Here is a 20518-nt window from a genome sequence, read left to right as displayed (position 1 = left end):
AAAAAATCTCCGCAGAAGGTTTTCAGCACAACCCTGGCCAGCTTGCTTGAGACCAAAGCCAGCTTAAGAGAACTGTGGAGTCAACTGTCTTGTTGTGTTTGCAAACTAGAAGAAAGCAGCACATGAAATTTGGCATAGCACGGGAGTTGTAATTCTGTGCACAAGGTATGCATATGAAAAGGACAGAAGCAATGTGTTTTGATGAGCGAGGAGTCGGGGAGACTTTGCTCTCAGTCCTACAAAAGACTGATCACCACATAAGGCAAATCCTTGGCTTTGCTTTCCTCCAAATGTGACCATGTCATGGTTTCGAAGTTATTATAACACGGACTTTAATATAGCTATTAAAGCTTATCTCCTGCCTTTCAAGGGGTTTGTATCTTAAATTGCTTCACCTGATCATGCCCACCTTTTGTGGGCATAAATAGGAAGCTAGTTACAAAAATGCATTGAAAACAAGAATGTATATAAGGGAAATACTATTACTGGAAATGTTAAGACATCTCTTGAAATATGGAGGACACCAAAAATTGGCTTCGATCTGCCTCAAAAAGCAAGAGGTATTAACTTTCAAAGAACTCTCATAAAAGATACTAGGATAGAAAGGGCCAAGCCGTATGTATAATTATTAACTGGGACCAGTTTGTTTTATTATTAGTCTTGCTCTGCTGCTCTGAACTAGGTGTCAACATGGCCTGAAACTGCACAAATAATGGGGAAAGTAAATGAAACAAATGTACGCCTCCTTACTCTGAGAAAAGTGGACTTAAAGTCGTATACAGAGGGTCCAGTAGTGGAGTTAGGATGAGCCTCATAGTCCATAACTCTAAGGAAACCATATCTAGGGTTGAACATTTTTATCTTGGCACATGAAGACTTCAGGAAAGGGATTGAGGAAAAATAGCTTTCGATATTTGTAAGACCTAGGGATGAGATCTGAGGCAAAGTTAAGGGACTTTTATTATATTTATGCATCATCTATATAAGCATATATGTATATGTTTGTATATATAAAATGTACAAAAGTTTTGTACATAGGTATGTGTGTATATATGTGTGAAGGTTTATACAGTATAATAAATGCAGCACAATGACAGTAATCATATATTGGAAAACAAAACGGAAAAACTGACAAAATCCCTTGGGAGTGATTTTGAGGGACCAGTGAGATTTTATTTTTTTTATTTTTTATTTTTTTTTGGTTAGCTTTAGTACTGGTCTTTTTTTTTTCCCATTTTATTTTATTTTATTTCTTTTCAGTGCTCCAAAATTCATTGTTTATGCACCATACCCTGTGTTCTATGCAACACGTGCCCTCCATAATACCCACCACCAGGCTCACCCAAATATATTCATATAAACCTTTAAATTTTCCTTGAAAACTGGAATAATCTAAGCAAGCCTTTAGCATATTACCCATGTGAAATAAAGACACGCACTAGTGTCTTGGGAGAAAAGAGGGCAATCTTAACCTTACATTAAACTTGCATTTTAAGATAACTTTTTGAAAGGGTACATCAAAGCATGTGAAACTGGTGCCTAATTATATTATCATTAGTATATAGTAGATAGTGTTATCGTTCTTCATAAAGTACTATGAAATAAGTATGTTGAGAATATTTAATTATGTGGATGAGTGAAATAATAAAGGAAAATTGCTAGTTAATTGCTTTCCTTAGAAATGCTATTGGGGTGATAATTGCCTAGCACTCTCGTGATTCATGCTACAGAAATATGCTGTTGGGCTTCTCTCTACAGAATCCTTCTGGGGAAACTAGGAGGGAGAACGAGGACTCGTTGGTATACATTTTGTTCTTTATTCATTATTCTCTGTAATATGCCACTGCCTCTGGGAAGCCTTCCCTGATGCCAGCTGGAAGAACTGTCTATGCCCTGAACACTTTGCCTGTACTTGCCTGTACTTCTATTACGCTTCTCAGCACATGGTATTTTAATTATTATTTCATGTGTTTGTTTCTCCTTCCAAGCTGGGAACTCATTAGAGACGTGACTATGTATTATTCTTCCCAAACCCTAGCTTAGGGCCTGGCACAGCATAGGTAGTTCATGCAGGTTGTGGAGTTGAAAAGTCTCTTCTCATAGAATCAAAGGCAGCAGCTTGGGAAAGTGGGTCTGAGCCAAAGCTTCCCTTATTCTTTCTTCTCAGGAGCATCTGAAACAATCTCATTACCTTTAAACAGAATTGCCTGAAGAGATTCAATCTGTGGACAAACTTCTTTGCTTCCTTATTTTCTCTAAATGAAAAAAAAAAGAAAGAGAGGAAGAAAGAAAGAGATGCATTTTCTTCTCTTTACATTTCTTCTCAGTGGAAAACCATCACTTGAAGGGTGTGACTATTTAAAAAAGTAAAATCATCCATAATTTAGGATCATTGTCTTTTGTGGATGATTTACATTATCTTGTATATATATATGCTCTGTAAATATATCTTTTGAATTTCCCCATTTACTCTAACATGTTATAAATTGGGGTGGGTGTTCTATAAAGCAGTTGAACCTAATGCCTTCTTAATATCAATTTTTGGGATCCTAAGAAAATATATATAATAACTGTCTCTTGAAATTTTTTTTGTGTACATTGCAGACTTTGGCACCCATCTGTTCTCAAGGGTATAGATATGTACCTGCCTAATTAGGGGTGCCTGCCTAATTAAAAAAAATCTAATTTGAAGTCAACAAGGGAAGAGATATCACCACAAGTACACGTAGTGTTTAAGAATGAGAATGAGAAAACGAACTTCATTAAGGAACTCATGCCTCTAATCAGGGAAAAAGCAGGAAGTTGAGAAACAAAGTCAAAATAGTATAACTGTACGTGGTTTATCATTAAAAATGGGAGAAAATGAAAATTTGATTCTGAAAATGTCTGTTAAGGATCAGTTGCAGATAATAAGTGAACTAGTAGCTTAGAGAAGACCTTTCAGTTTTGAGAAGGGGAGGAATGTGGTATGTAAATTCCCAACCAGAGAAATAAAGCGGAGACAGTGTTCAGCAATGGTGGCACTAGGAGGATAACCTATGGATATAAGGAACTGGCATCTTATATTGGAAATTATCTTCCCTCCCTATCTGCCTAATCTCTTGCAGACTAAAATAAACCCTTGAGGTAGCACTTAAGGAGGAAAGTAGGAAAATGAGAGCATATTGCCTAAACACACGTACCCATACATCCTAGAGGAATTTACAGCCGGAGAGGGAACTGTTGATGAATTACTTTGCAACTCACCTCTCTTAGTGTGATCTGGCTTCCTGGCCTTCTCTCTCTCTACTTTTTTAAAGTAATCTCCACACCAAATGCGGACCTTGCAACTACAACTCCAAGACCAAGAGTAGCACGCTGTACAGTCAGAGCCATCCAGATGCCCTCTGGCCTCTCTTTGTAAATGAATGCCTGCCTCCGTAGTCCGCGTGTGTGTGTGTGTGTGTGTGTGTGTGTGTGTGTGTGTTACAGAGATAACTCAGATAAAGACAAAGTTAGAAAATAACAGAGACATAGCAAATGGCAAGAGTGTTTGTTCATTTTTTTTTCCCTACAATGTGTCAATTATATCCCAGTTGATGTGTGAAAAGGACAAGAAAATGAAATGCCAAATGGCTTAATATGTAAATTCCTTAAGCGTATGCTTAAACTTCAGAGATTTATTTTGACTATCAGGCTTTAATGTCAAAATTTTTCTAATCACATTTGGCATATAGACTTGCATTGGGATTTCATCTCATTTTCATTCTTCAGTTTCTTGACATATATGAAATATCTGTAATTTGTAGCTAACAGGTCCTATGGGACACTATGACTGTCTGGATAAAAACCACTGCGCTGGAAAAAATAAATTGGCAGAACAGTGCATCGCACGAGGATTCTTTTCTTGGCTTTCCCCCCCACCACATATTTGTTTTCTTTAGTGTCCCATATATTTAAGATGTTCCTAAAAAGAATGTAACCTGGAGTTGCCTAGGTGGTTCAGTCAGTTAAGCTTCCAACTCTTGATTTCTGTTCATCTCATGATTTTAGGGTGATGAGACTGAGCCCCAGGTAGGGCTCCTGTCTGGGCATAGAGCCTGCTTAAAATTCTCTCCCTCTCAAGAAACTAAAAACTAAAAAATAAATAAAAGGAACTTAACCTGATATATCAATATGATAATAAACAAGCACCCTTTATTTGACTTGGTCCCATTCCAACCCTGTAGCGTGGACTTTGTTTTTATAATTTTATAGATAAGGAAATCAAGACCCATAAAGTTGAAGCAGCTTTTCTAAAGGCTCACCACTGGCTGCCTTGGTGAACCACCTGTCTTCCTTCCATTACACAACATTACTATCAGTCCTAAGTCATTTGAAGCTTGGAGTCATGCGGTCCGGGATTTTGCTAATTCAGCTGATGATGGGAATGGCAATCATGAACAGATAGTATTGTTTCCACTTAAGCTGATTGTGGCTTTAATTTCATATTTTGTTTTCTTTCCCTTTAGTACATTCTGATGACAAATCTAGAAAGCTCTTTCTTAATAGGCCAAAATGCCAGATTTATGCTCTGGCATAAATTTTGAATTACTTTGCAATATACGTATATTTAGTAGTTAAACAGTATTGTTTAACCCAGAAATTTGACCCATGGTGATGAGGGTAGATGTCATTCCTAAGCTCTTTGATTGCAGAGTTGAAGCAGTGTTCTGATCCTTACTTCAAAGTTCCTGTAGTCTTCCCAGTTAGTAGAAGAAAATGTTATCTTGGGTTCTTGCTGAAAGTTTTAGACCTAAGATTTCATAATTTTTTCCATTTCCATCTGCAAAAATGAAGATGCTCTTCACTCCTTGTCTCTTTGTTTCATCCTTGTCAAATCCTAGCTGGGGATGGGAGACAGTAGCATTTGTTTCCTACTGTTGACATTAGAGCTGTTGCCTCTCCATGCAGAAGAGAGGACCTCCTGACTTGGAGATAAATCATTGGGGACACTCCAATGCCCAAGACAGTAAGCATCTTTTCAGCTTTGATTCTAGTGTGCAAGAGTTAGAATATCACCATTTAGTTGCATAGAAGGACCTGCATTAAATTCTTGGCTTCAGAGGGGCCATATATGGGGTGAACTCCCTTGGTCGCTTACCTGCCATGCCAATGTACCAAGCTCCTGGGTGTAAGTCACATTTGGTGTAAAGTAGTAATGAGAGTCTTGTTGTTCCTTGCCAGTGACTTGTTTGAGTGGGCACACGAACCTGTTCTGGAAAATAATCTTTAAGTAATACATTAGGAAATTGGGGAAGTCCTACTGTAATTTTTCTAAAGATTTTATGTATTTATTTGACACAGAAAGAGAGACAGAGAGAGAGAAAAACACAAGCAGTAGTGGGAGAGGGAGAAGTAGGCCTCCCACTGAGCAGGGAGGCCAGTGCGGTGCTCAATCCCAGAACCCTGGGATCATGACCTGAGCTGAAGGCAGACACTTAACGACTGAGCCACCCAGGTGCCCCAGGAAAATCCTACTGTTCTTTGATGTTATATGTGAACAAGATGCTTTGAGAGTTATACCTTGAAGAAAAATACTGAACGCATACCAAGGATGGTTGAACAGAAAATTTGAAGGAGCCTGCATACTTGGTGACATCATTGAGCCACTGATTCAACATTGGGATGGCTTTTCTCTGGTCTTTTTGTTAAGTAATGTCCCTTTGGTTTAAGACCACTAGTCAAGTTTTCTATTACTTGCAGCTGAAACTATTCCTACTTGATAGAATATCCTAAAGGGGAATTGTGTATTACATGTTGCTTTTCAAAACTTTCAATTTCACACTACAGGAGTTCTTACACTAATTAAAAGTACCGTTTGTTTGTGCAGCAAATGGCATAATCCAATAACACAAAATTGAGAGGACACTTGGATATTTTGTTAAGGAACTAAACAAGAAATTAGCTTAGTGAAAACATAATGCATGAGTAGGCTTTATTGGTTCAATGCCAATTATGTTTAATTCATGAATATAAATCCATTATATTGAATCCAATCTTAATTATCATCCTCCTATATCATATTAACATCAGTATTTATGGCAAATTTTTATATACCTGTGTTTGTAGGTTGACTTTAATATTGATGCCTACATAAAGCAAGATCATAAATTCAATACATTTAGAACAATATGGTGCTGGTGGAGGCAAATGCGGTGGTTAATTCCGGAAAAGCAGGCTCCAAACTTACAGATTACTTATGGTGCTCAAGATGTCTATGGCCTTTCTCTGGTATGTGTCCTTTCTCTGCCCAGCTTTGGTCCCCGGTGAAGAGCGAGGGAACAAGAAAATATTTAGAGACCCTAGGATGATGAACAGAAGGAAAAAATGTGGGAGGTTTGACACCACCATTAACTAGAAACTGGTCTCTCTGTATTTGAACCTCCACTCTATGTGTATTTTCTCAAGGTCAGCTCACATATTACTTAGGAATGCCTGGCATTGGTACAATAAATAGAACATCTAGCTCCCTGATGCTCAAGTGCTGAAACAACAGTTGTTCTTACGCGGGCACATTCTCCTCCCAAACGAAAGCAAACCCAAGTCTTTAAGGGATTATTAGAGGAAGGATATTATTTTCTCAGTGACTCAAAGCCAGCTGTGAGGGCCTTTAGTACAGTTTATGCTGCTTCTGCTCCCCTCTCTTCCACCTTTGGCATGTCTACAATTGGATGAAGTGCTTTTCCTGAAATGGCAATCACTATTAAACCCATTAGCTGGAAACCAAAATGTTTCCCTAATTGTTTAAAGTCTCATTGCAAAAAGGAAGTTTCTATTGATTGCAATATGAGGGGAAACGATCCCAAGTTCATCATTTTTTTCCTTTTTATAAACACAGTCAGATGAGACTGATACACTCCGAGTCATCAGATGTAGTTTTCCAGAGAGTCTCATTCATCACCAGAAGTTTCTGCTCTGGGTTTCTTTGCACCCGATCATTCTTTATTTTTTATTTGCTGACCACTTTCTTCTTGAGCTTGTCTGGTCTGCTGTGCATCTTCTCCTTGTTTTCAGAAATTTTTTTTATTAATTTGTAATTATTTTTAACAGCAGTTCTTTGAACCATCATTCTGTCTTTTAAAAAATTAGTTGGCTGGGCCCTACGCCTGGAATATGGCACTTTTTTTCTTCAGCAGACATTTCGGCTGCTCTCAAGCACCCACTTTTAGCCATTGCCTGATGTTTGGAATCCTGATAATGCCTCTCTTTGGCTATGTCCCTCAGGTACGTATCCCTAGTTCTTAGAATAGTATCTAATGCTTAGTGGTGATGTTTAATGTTTCTTGAATGAACGCAGAGATTCAGGTGTTATTTAAAAAAATTTTTTAACTTAATCAAAAACTCCCTTTGACCAAATAAGTTGACCCCACCCCACCACCCCACCCTGCAAAACAAAACAAAACAGTCAGAATGAGGCTTCTGCTGTGATTACACAGTATCCCATTTGGTTTAGACTCTTAACCTCTTTGATAAAGCTTTGCTTCTCTCCTCACTGAACCAGGAGAGTTGGACAACTTCTGAGCAAAGAGGAAAAGTGTTTTTCACTTAAAAGTGCTTGTAATTTGGGGCACCTGGGTGGCTCAGTTGGTTAAGCAACAGACCCTTGATCTCAGATCAGGTCTTGATCTCAGTGTCACGAGTTCAAGCCCCGCATCGAGCTGCACTCTGGGGGTGGAGCTTACTTAAAAGTAATAATAAAAATAAATAAAAACTTTCAAAAAAGGTGCTTATAAGCTGATATAACATAAATGCCAATAAATGTGATATTACCAACTAATATGCTTTATAATTTTGATATTTGTAGATGGGAGCTATAGACAAATTTTACCAAACATTTATTTCATAGATTCAGGCTACATTGTTCACCTCAAAGGAAATTTCATTTTGCTTACAGGAAACTTAAAAGATCCTAGTCCAGAACATTTTCATAGGGGTAATGAAAATTATGGATTGGCTGAAGACTGGATTTAATCAGATTATAGTAGTATACTTAGCAGGCAATATTTAATATCTCCTTAGATCATTAGTTAACATAGCTTATCACATTGAAAGAAATCACTGTATTTGACAGTATAAAATTGAATTTCATTTGGCAATCATGATGAAGTACAGAACACCAAATATGCTCTCCCCTTCCATGGTGTTGACATTCAGGTATTATCAGTTTTCTTAGTACTTTAAATTATATGCTGGAGTGACTGCCAAAGTACTTGAAAGGAGGATAAAGAGAGATTTACTGATTCCAATTTGGCAGTAATTTTGCAGGAATGAGGATAGGCTGTTACAACATTCTAATAGTAAAACTCCAAACGGTTTTCAGTGTAATCTTTATGTTTTAAAGAGTGCTTAGTTGTCGAACTAAGATACCATGGGCTCTTGCAATTGTCTTTGAGCTTTGTGCATTTGATAATCCTTTAGCATAATGAATCCAGAGGGATGAATTAGCTATCTTTTTAGCGATTTCCTGGAAACAGTCCCTAGAAACTAGAGGAAAAATTTACTGAGGGACTGATGAAAGATAGTTTGGTCCAATTGTGTGGTTACAGTTTAAAGTAGGTACTTTGGGATGCCTGGGTGTCTCAGTTGGTTAAGCAACTGCCTTCGGCTCAGGTCATGATCCTGGAGTTCCGGGATCGAATCCCGCATTGGGCTCCCAGCTCAATGGGTCTGCTTCTCCGTCTGACCTTCTCCCCTCTCATGCTCTCTCTCACTTTCTCTTTCTCAAATAAATAAATAAAATTTTAAAAAAAGTAGGTACTTTGACTGACACTTGCATTCTGTTTCTTTGGTGTTAGCAATGAGAATTGCTATACAGACCTTTTAGATTTGGGACATTGGGGGCCAAACAGAACAAAATGGAGAGCCACTCCCTTTACTTTATTAGATTCAGCTTATCTGGGGCAATAGAAATTAACTTTTTGTTAAATTTGCTTAATTATGTTCTATCTTTGTTTGTTCTGCCTACCCATTATGTGGCAATTTCCTTAAGGGCAAAGACTATCTAGCTCAATCCATGTAACCTGTAGTAGAAGCCAGTAGGCTCACCAGGGTCTGACCTGATATTCTACTGGACAGGCTGTTTTTTTAACTCTCCTTTTTAAAATCAAAAGGAAAAAGGGAAAACCTAGATGGCAAGGTGGATTTTAAAACACTGTCAATATTTTCTTTTTCTTTTCTTTTTTTTTGACAGAGATAACAAGAGAGGGAACACAAGCAGGGGGAGTAGAAGAGGGAGAACAGGCTTTCTGTGGAGGAGGGAACCCCATGTGGGGCTCCATTCCAGGACCCTGGGATCATGATTTGAGCTGAAGGCTCAATTGCTGAGCCACCCAGAAGCCCCAAAACACCATCAATATTTTCTTCTCAATACTCCTAGGACAGAGACAGGATTTTCGCTCTAGGGCTGAACGTTTCTGGGTCTTGGCAGGGATTCCTTTGTGAGTACTCTGAGTCATGGAAGTGTGAATCAAGTCAAACTAAGTAGCATACGGAGTACTTATCATGTGCTGACACTGTTCTAAATGGTAGCAACTTGTATAAGCCTTACAGCAATCCTATGATAGAGGTACTAATACTGACTTCATTCTATGAATGAGGAAACTGAGGTGCAAGTCACACTATCTAACTGGTAGACCTGAGATTTGAAACCAGGAAGTCAGGTTGCAGAGCATGTATTAATAGACTATCTCAGCTACTTCCTCATTTGTCTTGGAATGGCTCCCAACAGTGCCAGAGGACTCCAACAGCACCTGTTTCAGACAAGGACTTTGTTACATTTTATAACTTAAAAGTCATCACATGGAAGAGGCTATATCTCTTCAGAAACCGTATGTATGTATTAATGTATGTATGTAGGTATCTAGCTAGCTAGCTATGTAGCCTATTTACTGTTTACTGTGGTAGGCAAAATAGTGGCCACCCAAAGATGTCTGTGTCCTAATTTTAGAGCCTGTGCATATGTTGTTACATGGCACAGGGAATCAAGGTTGCAGATGGAATCAAGATTTTTTTAAAAAATATTTTATTTATTTATTTGAGAGAGAGAGAGTGAAAGATAGTGCATAATCAGGGGAGAGAGGGAGAAGCAAGATCCCCACTGAGCAGGGAGCCTGATGCAGGGTTCGATCCCAAGACCCCCTGATCCATGACCTGAGCCGCAGGCAGACACTTAAGTGACAGAACATCCAGGTGCTCCTGGAATCAATTTTCCTAATGAGCTGACCTTAAAATTAGGAGATAATCCTGAATTATTTGGCTGGGCCCAATGTAATCATAAAGGTTCTTTAGAAGTGGTATTGGGAGTCAAAAGTGTCAGCATTAGAGTCATGAAATATGAAAAAATTTTGACTGACACCATTGTAGGCTTTACAGATTATAACGGGTCACAAGCCTATAATTGTGGGCACCTTCTAGAAGTGGAAAGGACAAAGAAATGGATTCTTCCCCTAGAACCTCAAGAAAGAATTGCAAATCTGTTACCTTTTTATTTTAGCCTGCCAGACTTCTGACCTCTAGAACCATAAGGTAATAAATTTGTGTTGTTTTGAGACATTGTGGTAACTTTTTACATTGGCAATAGGAAAGTAATACACTCAGTTAATTACAGTAAGTGAGGAGTTGGTAATTTGTCTGGTGGGTGGGAGATAGGACTTGTTACTGATAGGAGAGAAAAGAAAAATCTAAGAATCGCTATGTCAAGAAAGAGATGACCTCAGAATTTTTTTTATTCAAAAGTTAATTCTAAACTTACTGAGATTATGTCTGTGTTATGCAATGTTTATGATTTTTTGAATGCTCCATACTTGGACATAGTTAGAGATTGAAAAAGTGTAGAACATACAGTGATAAGCATGTACTTGCTTTTTAGTATTTGCTTCTTCAGGCTTCAAGGGCAGAAACAGGATTTTACTTTGTTTTTTTCTTATCACATAGGATGTTACCTTTTCACTAAGCTATCTACTTTATCTCCTCAGCAGCATCACTAACACTATTCCTTTCAGACGTATTTCATGTCTATATGAGCACATGCTTATGTATAGTCTTTTCCTCTTACAGAACAGTAACGTACTAGACATACAGCACCTTTGCATTGATTTCTGTCCCAAATTCAGAAAAAAATCCCATGGTCATGAAAAATAAGCCAAACAGAATGTTCATGGAATTGTCAGGAAGAGAATTCTTCATGATTTCCCACATTTCATAGTGATATTCTGTAAATGGAAATATATCCAGGGGAACGCAGTAGTGAGCGTATATGGTTCATGCAAAACAGGTACTCAAAATGTTACTTAATGAATTAATGAATAAATTTTAGATGACTGGATGGTAAAGCTAATATACCGTTTCCCAACCTAAATACCTAGGATATAAGTTCTGACTGAAACTTGACCCTTCAGTCTAAGAGTTTAGAGCTGAATGGCAAAGGTAGAAGGTGAGGACAAAACCAACCTGTCATTTCAAAGTTTGAGCTGGAGAATTGAAGACACCATTAGCAGAAAGAGTTCTTTTCTTAGGGAAACCGCAGGACTGGGGTAGTTGGTTTTATAATTACAGAGCTTTGCCCATAATGAGAAAAGTGTATGTTTGAGAGCTATGGCTCTCAGTAACTAAACTGCTCTGTGTGACAGTGTTGAAAGGTGTTTATGTTCTAGCCAAAGCTGTATCTCTGAATACTATGCCCTTTAGATAATTTCTAAATTTACCAATACAGAAATAGTTTCTTACTCTTGTGCACATATTTTGTGTGTATTCATTTTCTCCAAATGAAGTTAGTAGCTGAGCTTTGGAAAAGTTGGAGATAGGAAGATGGTACCATACCCGGTGTCTGGGGTCAGCTTAGATGAATGATGGATTCTGTAGGGCTCTGGATATAGACGTATTGCTTCAAGGTCCAGGTGACAATGTATAGCATAAGACTGGTGGGAGGGCTTTTTATCTCACCTTTGACACAGAGCTCAGCACCTTTCTGGCATCAAAGGACTGGAGACAGAATCTTTGATGTGGGCATTTGGTTTCTCACAATGGGTATCGTCGGCAGTGGCAGCTGGGGACTCCTTCAAGAAGCTTTGTGAGCAAATAAATAAAAAATAAATGAAAGCTTTGTAAGCATCGTTACACACACACACATACATCATCATACATATATGTAGGTTCTTTATATTTTACATAAACCAAAGTGTACTAGACATAACATTTTGCTCACTTGTACGTTGTTTCATACCTTAAAAGAAGGGATTGTCAGTGAAATAAAAGGGGTTTGAGAGTAGATAATGATAAATAATGTCAGTCACATGTACTGAGCAATTACTGGTGCCAGGTACTATGTGCTTCCTGGGTATTTGCTCATTAATCTCTACAGTTGTTCAGAGTTACATAGATACCTCACAGAGGAAGGAGCTTCTTGGCTGTAGACGTTAAGCAGATGTTGGGGACCATCTGCTCTAAATGGAATAGAAAATGTTCCTACTTTGGGGGTGAGTCAGAACAGGTGATTACCAGATCCTTTCCAGGTGTAAGTGCTTAGGATTGCACCAGCTAATGATGGGAGTACAGGGGTGGATATCTAGAGTGGTCAGTAATGTTTGACAAGGACTGACGAAGACTTGAATTTCTCTCTTGCTTTGAAGTAGTGATTGGTTCAAGTTAGAGGTGATGAGGGCTATTACTGATGCTGCTCTCATTGACCTGAATCAAGCTCAGAGTGGCCTTGCTCTGTCTTTAAGATTGAGTCTGCGACCATGAGTAAATCAAATTATAGAGCAAACTGGAGGTCTATAGGGGAGAAACTCTGTCTTATTTTTTCAAAGAACTCTGAGACTTCTTCATGAAACAAACATGCACCCAACCTCTTATCCTTTACTTTAGCTTCATCTCTGAGCTACAATGATGGCTTCAAATGACAAGTTCAGATCATCCAAATATGTTGTAGGACAGTTGGTATGCCAGCACTAAATTGATGCTTGCTGAAAAACAATTCCTTTAAAGATTTTTTATTTATTTTAGAGAGAGAGGGAGAGATGGAATGAATAAGGGAGAGAAACAGAGGCAGAGGGAGAGGGAAGAGAGACTCTCAAGTAGACTCCTTCCTGAGCTTGGAGCCCAATGTAGGGCTCGATCTCATGACCCTGAGAGATCATGACTAGAGCAGAACTCAAGAGCTGGTCTCTTAACAACTTAGCCACCCAGACACCCTGAAAAACAATTTTATCAGAGTAGGCTATTAATTTCTTCATTAAGTTATCAGTGATTTATTTGTTAGGAACCATTCTTTTTTTTTTTTTTCAAGTTTTTATTTAAATTCTATTTAGTTAGCTTATAGTGCAATATTGGTTTCAGGAGTAGAATTTAGTGATTCATCACTTATTAAGTGCCCTCCTTAATACCCAGAACCCATTTAGGGCATCTCCTGCCCATCTCCCTCAATGAATTGTCAGTTTGCTTTCTACCCTTAAGAGTATCTTATGGTTTGTTTCCCTCTCTCCTTTTCTTTTCTCCCCCATTCCCATATGTTCATCTGTTTTGTTTTTTAAATTCCATGCATGAGTGAAATCATATGGTAATTGTCTTTCTCTGACTGACTTGTTTCACTTAGCCTAATACAGTCTAGCTCCATCCACCTCATTGCGAATGGCAAGATTTCATTCTTCTTGATGGCAGAGTAATATTCCATTGTATATACATACCATATCTTCTTTATCCATTCATCAATCGACATTTGGCCTTGTCAGAAACCATTCTAAATGCTTGAAAAATAATGATTACTCTTTGGAGAGATAAGCACATGAAGAAACAACATAACCAAATGCTGTATCAGTGCTGCAGTAGAGATAAGAGGCAAATGTGGTGACTGAGGAGGGATGACTTTTAGTGATAGAGGCATCACAGTAGCAAGTCATGGCTCAACTGGGTGTTGAAGGATGAATAGGATTTCACCAAGCAAAGAAGAGAAAGAAGATGTTTACAGCTTTAGCAACGTTGGGGGGGGGGGCAGTTCACAGCTTTAGCAACGTGGTGGTGGGGATGGTGCAGTGTGTTTGTGCTGGAGCAGTATGTAATTGTGTGTGAAGTAGTGTAATGGAGCCCCAGACATCTGGAATAGCAAGCAGTTTCTGCAGCTGTAAACCAAATGCCAGTCTTCATATGCAGGCAATGAAGAGGAGGCCATTTATTGTTTTGTCAGCCACATCCGCACACACAAGATAGTGATCTCCATCTGTGGTGTTATCTTTAAATAGAAATGGAGCTTCCTGCTGAGGGTTCAGTGGCGTGCTTTTGCTGAGCCCCATTTACCATGCCCTATAATATCTCACTCACGTAGTCTCACCCCAGTTCCGTCAGTGTCTGTGAGAGGTCGGAACATTTCATTCCCACCCAAGGTGGTGAGTACCTTCAGCGGAAGGATCACTCCTTCAGATTCTCTGTAGCTTGCGTGGATTTGCCTTAAATGTGGAGTGAATGACTGAATGAATTCCAGTCACAGGCCATCCTAGAGAATTTATGAGTAGTCTGACCTTGGCTTTGGCTACTGACCACACTCATCCTCTTTGTCCAGGTTGTCAATGGTAATTGACAACTAATTCTTCCCTAATTCTGCCTCTGTGACCTGTTAGAAAAAACATTCATCTGGAGACTAATGTTCTATGTTCTCTTGTTTCAAGCTGTGGGAACAGCAGTCTTTTGATGAAAAAGCCAGTGGTTAAAACACTGAAGACTTTGTTTGGGAGGGCTGGGCTCACCTCTTTTGCAGACCTTTGTAGGGCCCTCCTATCCCTGCTGTTTCCTGAAGAGCACCCCTCACCTCGCACTTCTCTAGCAGAATCTGCAAGCTTTGCATCTCATCTAATTTTACCCATCTCTTTGTCCATTCCCTTAGGTCCTAAAGTTGTGCTAATGGCTAAAGTCATCTGTGCCAAGGTGTCAGAGTCTGGAAATTCAGCTTGAAACAGGGAATTGCCCCCAAACAGAGAGAGAGCATTCTGGACCTTTTGACCTTTCTCACATCAAGCACCCGTTCTAGACCTGGATTCAGAATTCCATTATCAGAGTCAGCTCAGAGTAACTCAAACTCTGTTTAGGTGCTTCAAGTGAGAACTAGCCAGAGGATGAGCAAGTCTCTGAAAGCAGATGAAGTTGAGGATAGTAAAATGATTCCTTCTCCTCCCATCACTGGCTGAGAGTTTATTTAAAAAAAAAAACAACAACAAAACACATCAGGAGACTAATTGTGAATGAAATAAAGGACATCAAAAGAATCTTCCTAATTAACTTAAATACTGATTGTTACCATTAGAAAATGAGTCAGCCTAAAAACACATGTAATTGCAGTCTTCCTGTGTTGTGGGAAGCCTAGAGATTGAAGAAGTACATTATTAGCAGGAAAGGACAGGCCATGGTGACATCCATCATAAGGAAGAGCTGGTTTTAGCCATCACTGACTGTGCATGTGACATTTGCTTGACTGACTGCAAAGCACTGGATGCCCGGGAGGCTGGTAGTCTTCACTGCATGGCCAGTACCTGAGTGGCAAGCACATATTACTACTCCTGTTTGGCAAATGGGAAACCGAGGAACTGGAAATTGTAACGAGAATGAAATAAATCACTGAAGTTCAGGGCAAAATTGTGAGAAAGACCTTGGTACCTTATTTCTCTTGCTGTGCTCTTTTCCCTCCCTTCTTGATGCTTCTTGCTGATTGCATAGTTCTCCTATTAAAACTTTCCTTGGGGAAACGGTGTGTTTTTTATACCTCTGTGTAAATATTGATCATCCTCCTAGAGGACACTTGACTATAGACTCTCACCTCTAATAATGATAAGAAAAATTTTTGAAGGGCTCTCCTAAACCCTAAATTCCTAAAGAGATCAGAGGTACCCATAATTAACATAAATCTGGTGGAGGAGGAAAGAAGAAGGGAACAGAATCTTTCCGTGTGTCCCCGACGTCCCATTGCAGTCCTGCCTTGTGTAAGGTGAGTATCTAGGAACAGGTGGTGTAGCAGAGAACAATGGAGTTTCTTCTGATGATGCAAGTGTGAAAAGCTAATTTGCTAAGTTAACCAAAAGAGATCCTTTCATGGAGTATATATTATGAGAAACTACGTGAGAACTATGGGATGCCCAGATTGGGGATCATTGACTAGTAGAACTAATGTCTTAGCTCAGTCAAAATACAATAAACAAAACCAATATGTATGTCATTATTTATTCAAATATTTCTAATTATATGGCTTTAGATAGGTGTTCTTTATCTTGTTAGTGCTGTGAAATTTGGGGCAGTCTTGTGAAGTCTTTGGGTCAGTCCCTTGACAAAATAGTATTTTTGTTTTTATTTTTTAAAGATTTATTTATTTGACAGAGAAATGGTGAGCATGAGCAGGAGGGGCATAGGGAGAGGAGGAGAGAATCTCAAGCAGACTCCTCAGAGCTCCATCTCATGCTCTGAGATCATGACCTGAGCCAACACCAAGATTTGGATGCCCCCAGAATAGCATTTTTAGTGCATCAAATCAAACACTTAAAATTTCAAAGAAAACAGAGTACGGAAAGGCATTCATCAAAATTTTTACAAAGTTGTGATATAGGCTCTATTAATGAATTAAAAACAAGATCTAGTCCACAGACTCGATGATTTCATAACTTCATAGTGGTGATGAACACAAATAATATTTTAAGTTCTCTGCAACAGCTATCCTGTGATATTAAAATATCTGAGGTTTCTTTGGAGGTACAGTTAAAATTACCTGAATACCTGAGGCTACTAGTGACTACTGGTCCATGTTTATAGTGGAATGAAGTGCTATGTTTAATTCAGGGTTGGTGAAAGGTTTGCAGTGGGCTTCCTGGCTTAACAGTCTGTCTACCTCCTTGAACTGTGTGGTGTTGGAAGGAGAACATAGCCTTTGAATTACCACTCTGAGTTCGAGTCTCCATGAAGACTTTACTTCCAGGGTGACTCAGCTTTAGTTAAACTCAGTTTTAGTTAAACTTCTGGAATTTAATTTTTTTTAATTTGCTTTTTTAAAAATGGGAAACTATTGAATTCTGCATGAAGTTATTGAGCAGGCTAAATGATATCATGTATATTCAACATCTAGCACAATGTCTGTCACACAGAGGGAACTCAGCAAATAATAACTCAGGTAATTTTTTCCCTGACTGTAGAAGGGAGAGTGAAGTAGGTAAGATGATTTGTAAAAGTTAAGTCTTGCTTTAAGATCCTGGTTCTGAGCAATTTGCTGCCTGAGACAACGCACATACAGTCTGTTAGTTTTAAAAGAATTTGAGAAGGAAGATACTTTGGAAAATGCATTCCATTTTATGCAGCTCTAAACCAAGCCGTAAGTCTAGCTGTCTAAAATTTCAAATCTGTAAAATTTAAGCAAGCTTTCAGGAACTAATTGTTAAGAGGTAATGAAAATTCCAGTGAAATAAGATACCATTTTAGGATTTGGAATGCTGGCTTTACTGTTTTATGGTAATATTAAGATTTTAGTTGAGTTCTCATCTTCTCCCATGCAGAAGTGAGAGGGGGTGACATGCCAAGGAGCCATTTAGAAGCCCATGCAGAAGAAGACAAAACCCCAATCTGCTCAGGAGCCTGAGCCACTCCCTCAAGACAAAGGTCAGAAACAAAGCAGGTACTGGACACAATGGACAATTTCAGGGGCTTTGCAGACATATCTAAAATGAGTTAATTGAGAAGAAACTTCACGTGATGTTTTACCCAGTGAGAACTTGCTGAATTTTCACTTCTTTTCTTTTTTTTTTTTAAGATTTTATTTATTTATTTGATAGACAGAGATCACAAGTAGGCAGAGAGGCAGGCAGAGAGAGAGGGGGAAGCAGGCTCCCCACTGAGCAGAGAGCCCGACGTGGGGCTCGATCCCAGGACCCTGAGATCATGACCCGAGCCGAAGGCAGAGGCTTTAACCCACTGAGCCACCCAGGCACCCCCTGAATTTTCACTTCTTAAGCTGTTAAGAAGTTATTGGATTTTTGGAATTTTTATTGTTAAGTATTCCAGATATCTAGTCACTAATCACCAGATACCATAGAATCCAGTAAAATTTATTTGGATTTTACAACTTGAAATGTTAACTTAAAAAAAAAAAATAGAACATATTGCGTGGTATATAAGGTGTAAGTATTCAATTCAGTGAAAATTGTTTAGATTTCTATTTTCAGATTTGGGAGGCTACAATCAAGGTTATTTGAGAAGTGGGACCTGGTGTTTTACTGTTACCTATGAGTGTCCACACAGAAATTTATAGATGTGGGAAAGGCTGGGTAATGAGAATGCTCCGTAAAGAGGCACCGTACTTCACCAGGGAGAAATCGTCCAAGTTCCTTCACAAATGTTAAGATATATGCCTACTTAATTGTATGTTGCATTTTCCATGGTCTTTGCTTTATTCATTTCATGTGCAGCAATTAAAAAGATATATTGTACATTTTAGTATCTCTTATGTTTTCCAATAAATACAAACCTGGAGTGCAAATTTTTTTCTTTTTCATTCTTCTCAGAGATGTGGTGAACATCGAATAAGATCATTATTTTGAAAGACTTACGTCTTGTTCATTTGAGCTGCTATAACAAAATACCACAGACTGAGCCGCTTGTGGATAACAGTAATTTATTTCTCACAATTCTGGAGGCCAGAACTCTGAAATTAGGGCTAGCTTGGTCAGGTGAGGGCTCTCTTTCAGGTTACAGATTTCTAGTATCCTCATGTGGAGCCTTTTTTATAAAGCACTAATCACCTTCCAAAGGCCCCACCCCCAATACCATCACTTTTAGGGGTAAGAATTTGATGTATGGATTTTGGGAGGACACACTCTGTGAGACTGTGATTTATAAGAAATATGTGTTTGGCCATTTAGATGACCATAATATACGGTAGCCCCCCTTGTCTGCAGTTTTGCTTTCCACAGTTTGTTACCTGAGGTTATCCGGGGTCCAGAAGCAGATGATCCTCCTGATGCATTATCAGAAGTTCATCGGGAGACTAATGTTACGTCACAGTGCCTACGTCATTCCCCTCACTTCACCTCATTGTGTAGGGATTTTATCATCTCACGTTATCCCAAGGAGGGTGAGTACAGCACAATAAGAAATTTTGAGAGAGAGAAGCCACATTTATGTAACTTTCATTACAATATATTGTAATTGTTCTACTTTGTTACTGTTATTACTAAGCTCTTTGTATGCCTATTGTATAAATTAACTTTATCATAGGTATGTATGTATAGGAAAAAATATAGGGTGTACAAGGTTCTCTGTTATCTGCAGTTTCAGGCATCTACTAGGAATCTTAGAATGTATCCCCTCGAATAAAGGAGGACTACTGTATTTTTCATATATATTTGGTCTCGGTCAACAGTTCCTGGCTCACAATTCTGCAAACCCTTGGTATTTCCTAAGCGCTGAGAGTGACAAAAGTGTCTTATGTTAATGAGATGACTTCTGGAAAGCACCTAAGGCTAGGGGGTACTTTCCAGGAGAACCAACCATATGATCAGGTTGGAACTCCCAGTTCTACTCCCCAACCTTTGGGGAGGGGGGAGCCCCTCAAGGTTGAATTCATTATCAAAGGCCAATGATTTAATTTATCATGCTTATGGAATGAGGCCTTCATAAAAACCGGGAAGACAGGATTTGGAGAGCTTCTGGGTTGGTGAACACTTGGAAGCACTGGAAAAGTGGTGCCCTAGAGAGAGTATGGAAGTTCCTCCCCCTTTCCCCAAGCCTTGCCCTGGGCTGCTCTTCCATCTGTTGTTCCTGAGTTATATCTTTTTATGCTAAACTGGCAACCTAGTAAGTAAAATGTTTCTCCGAAGCCTGTGAGCTGTTCTAGCAAATTAATCAAATCCAAGGAGCAAGATTGGGAACCTCTGATTTATAGCTGGTCGGTCAGAATTACTGATAACAACATGGGCTTGCAACTGGCAACCGAAGTAGGGAGGGCTGTCTTGTAGGACTGAACCCTTCATCTGTGGGACTTGATGCTGTCTCTGGCCAGAAGGTGTCAGAATTGAGAGACTTGAGTTGAATCCTCGGACACTTGCTGGGGGGCCAAGAATTGTTTCTTGTTGTGGGGGGAACACCCTTCGCACACATTGGAATTGAGTCCAAGAACCAAAAAGACACTCAGATATAGCAACTTGATAAACAGGATTATCAGAGATTATTACTGCCTTTGCCTTATAAATAGATGTTGTCTCTTAAGAAGATGGTTTATTTTATTACATCATAATCCAGTTAGTACATTCAAATTGGTATTGCCTTGAATGATTCTGTAAGATACTCCTTTGCTTTTTAAAAAATAGACTTTGTATCATCCTGCATTAATATAGTATATCTGTTACAATTGATGAGCTAATATGGATGCATTATTATTAAAGTCCATAGCTTATTTAAATTTCCTTAGTTTTTTTCTTATGTCCCTTTGCTGGATTTCCCAGAATCTCATTGATGATGCCACACTACATTTCGTCATCGT

General features: G+C 38.9%; 1 long non-coding RNA gene across 7 annotated transcripts in view; it reads left to right on the top strand.

Moving 5' to 3' along the window:
* Positions 1–18517, top strand: part of LOC116864117 — a 109312-nt gene extending 90795 nt beyond the window's left edge. For 3 of the 7 annotated variants that reach the window (XR_004381948.1, XR_004381946.1, XR_004381943.1), the window contains 3 exons: positions 7158–7245; positions 17538–17745; positions 18204–18517. This is a non-coding gene — a long non-coding RNA (uncharacterized LOC116864117). Of the gene's footprint in view, positions 1–6822; positions 7246–17537; positions 17746–18203 lie in introns of those variants that run through there. The other 4 variants (XR_004381944.1, XR_004381947.1, XR_004381945.1 and 1 more) reach the window with 2 other exon arrangements.
* Positions 18518–20518: the final 2001 nt, after the last annotated feature.

This window comes from Lontra canadensis, unplaced genomic scaffold (genome assembly GCF_010015895.1).
Source record: "Lontra canadensis isolate GAN:19392208 unplaced genomic scaffold, GSC_riverotter_1.0 scaffold5, whole genome shotgun sequence".
Taxonomy (NCBI): Eukaryota; Metazoa; Chordata; class Mammalia; order Carnivora; family Mustelidae; genus Lontra; species Lontra canadensis.
This window is presented reverse-complemented; position numbering and strand designations above follow the sequence as displayed.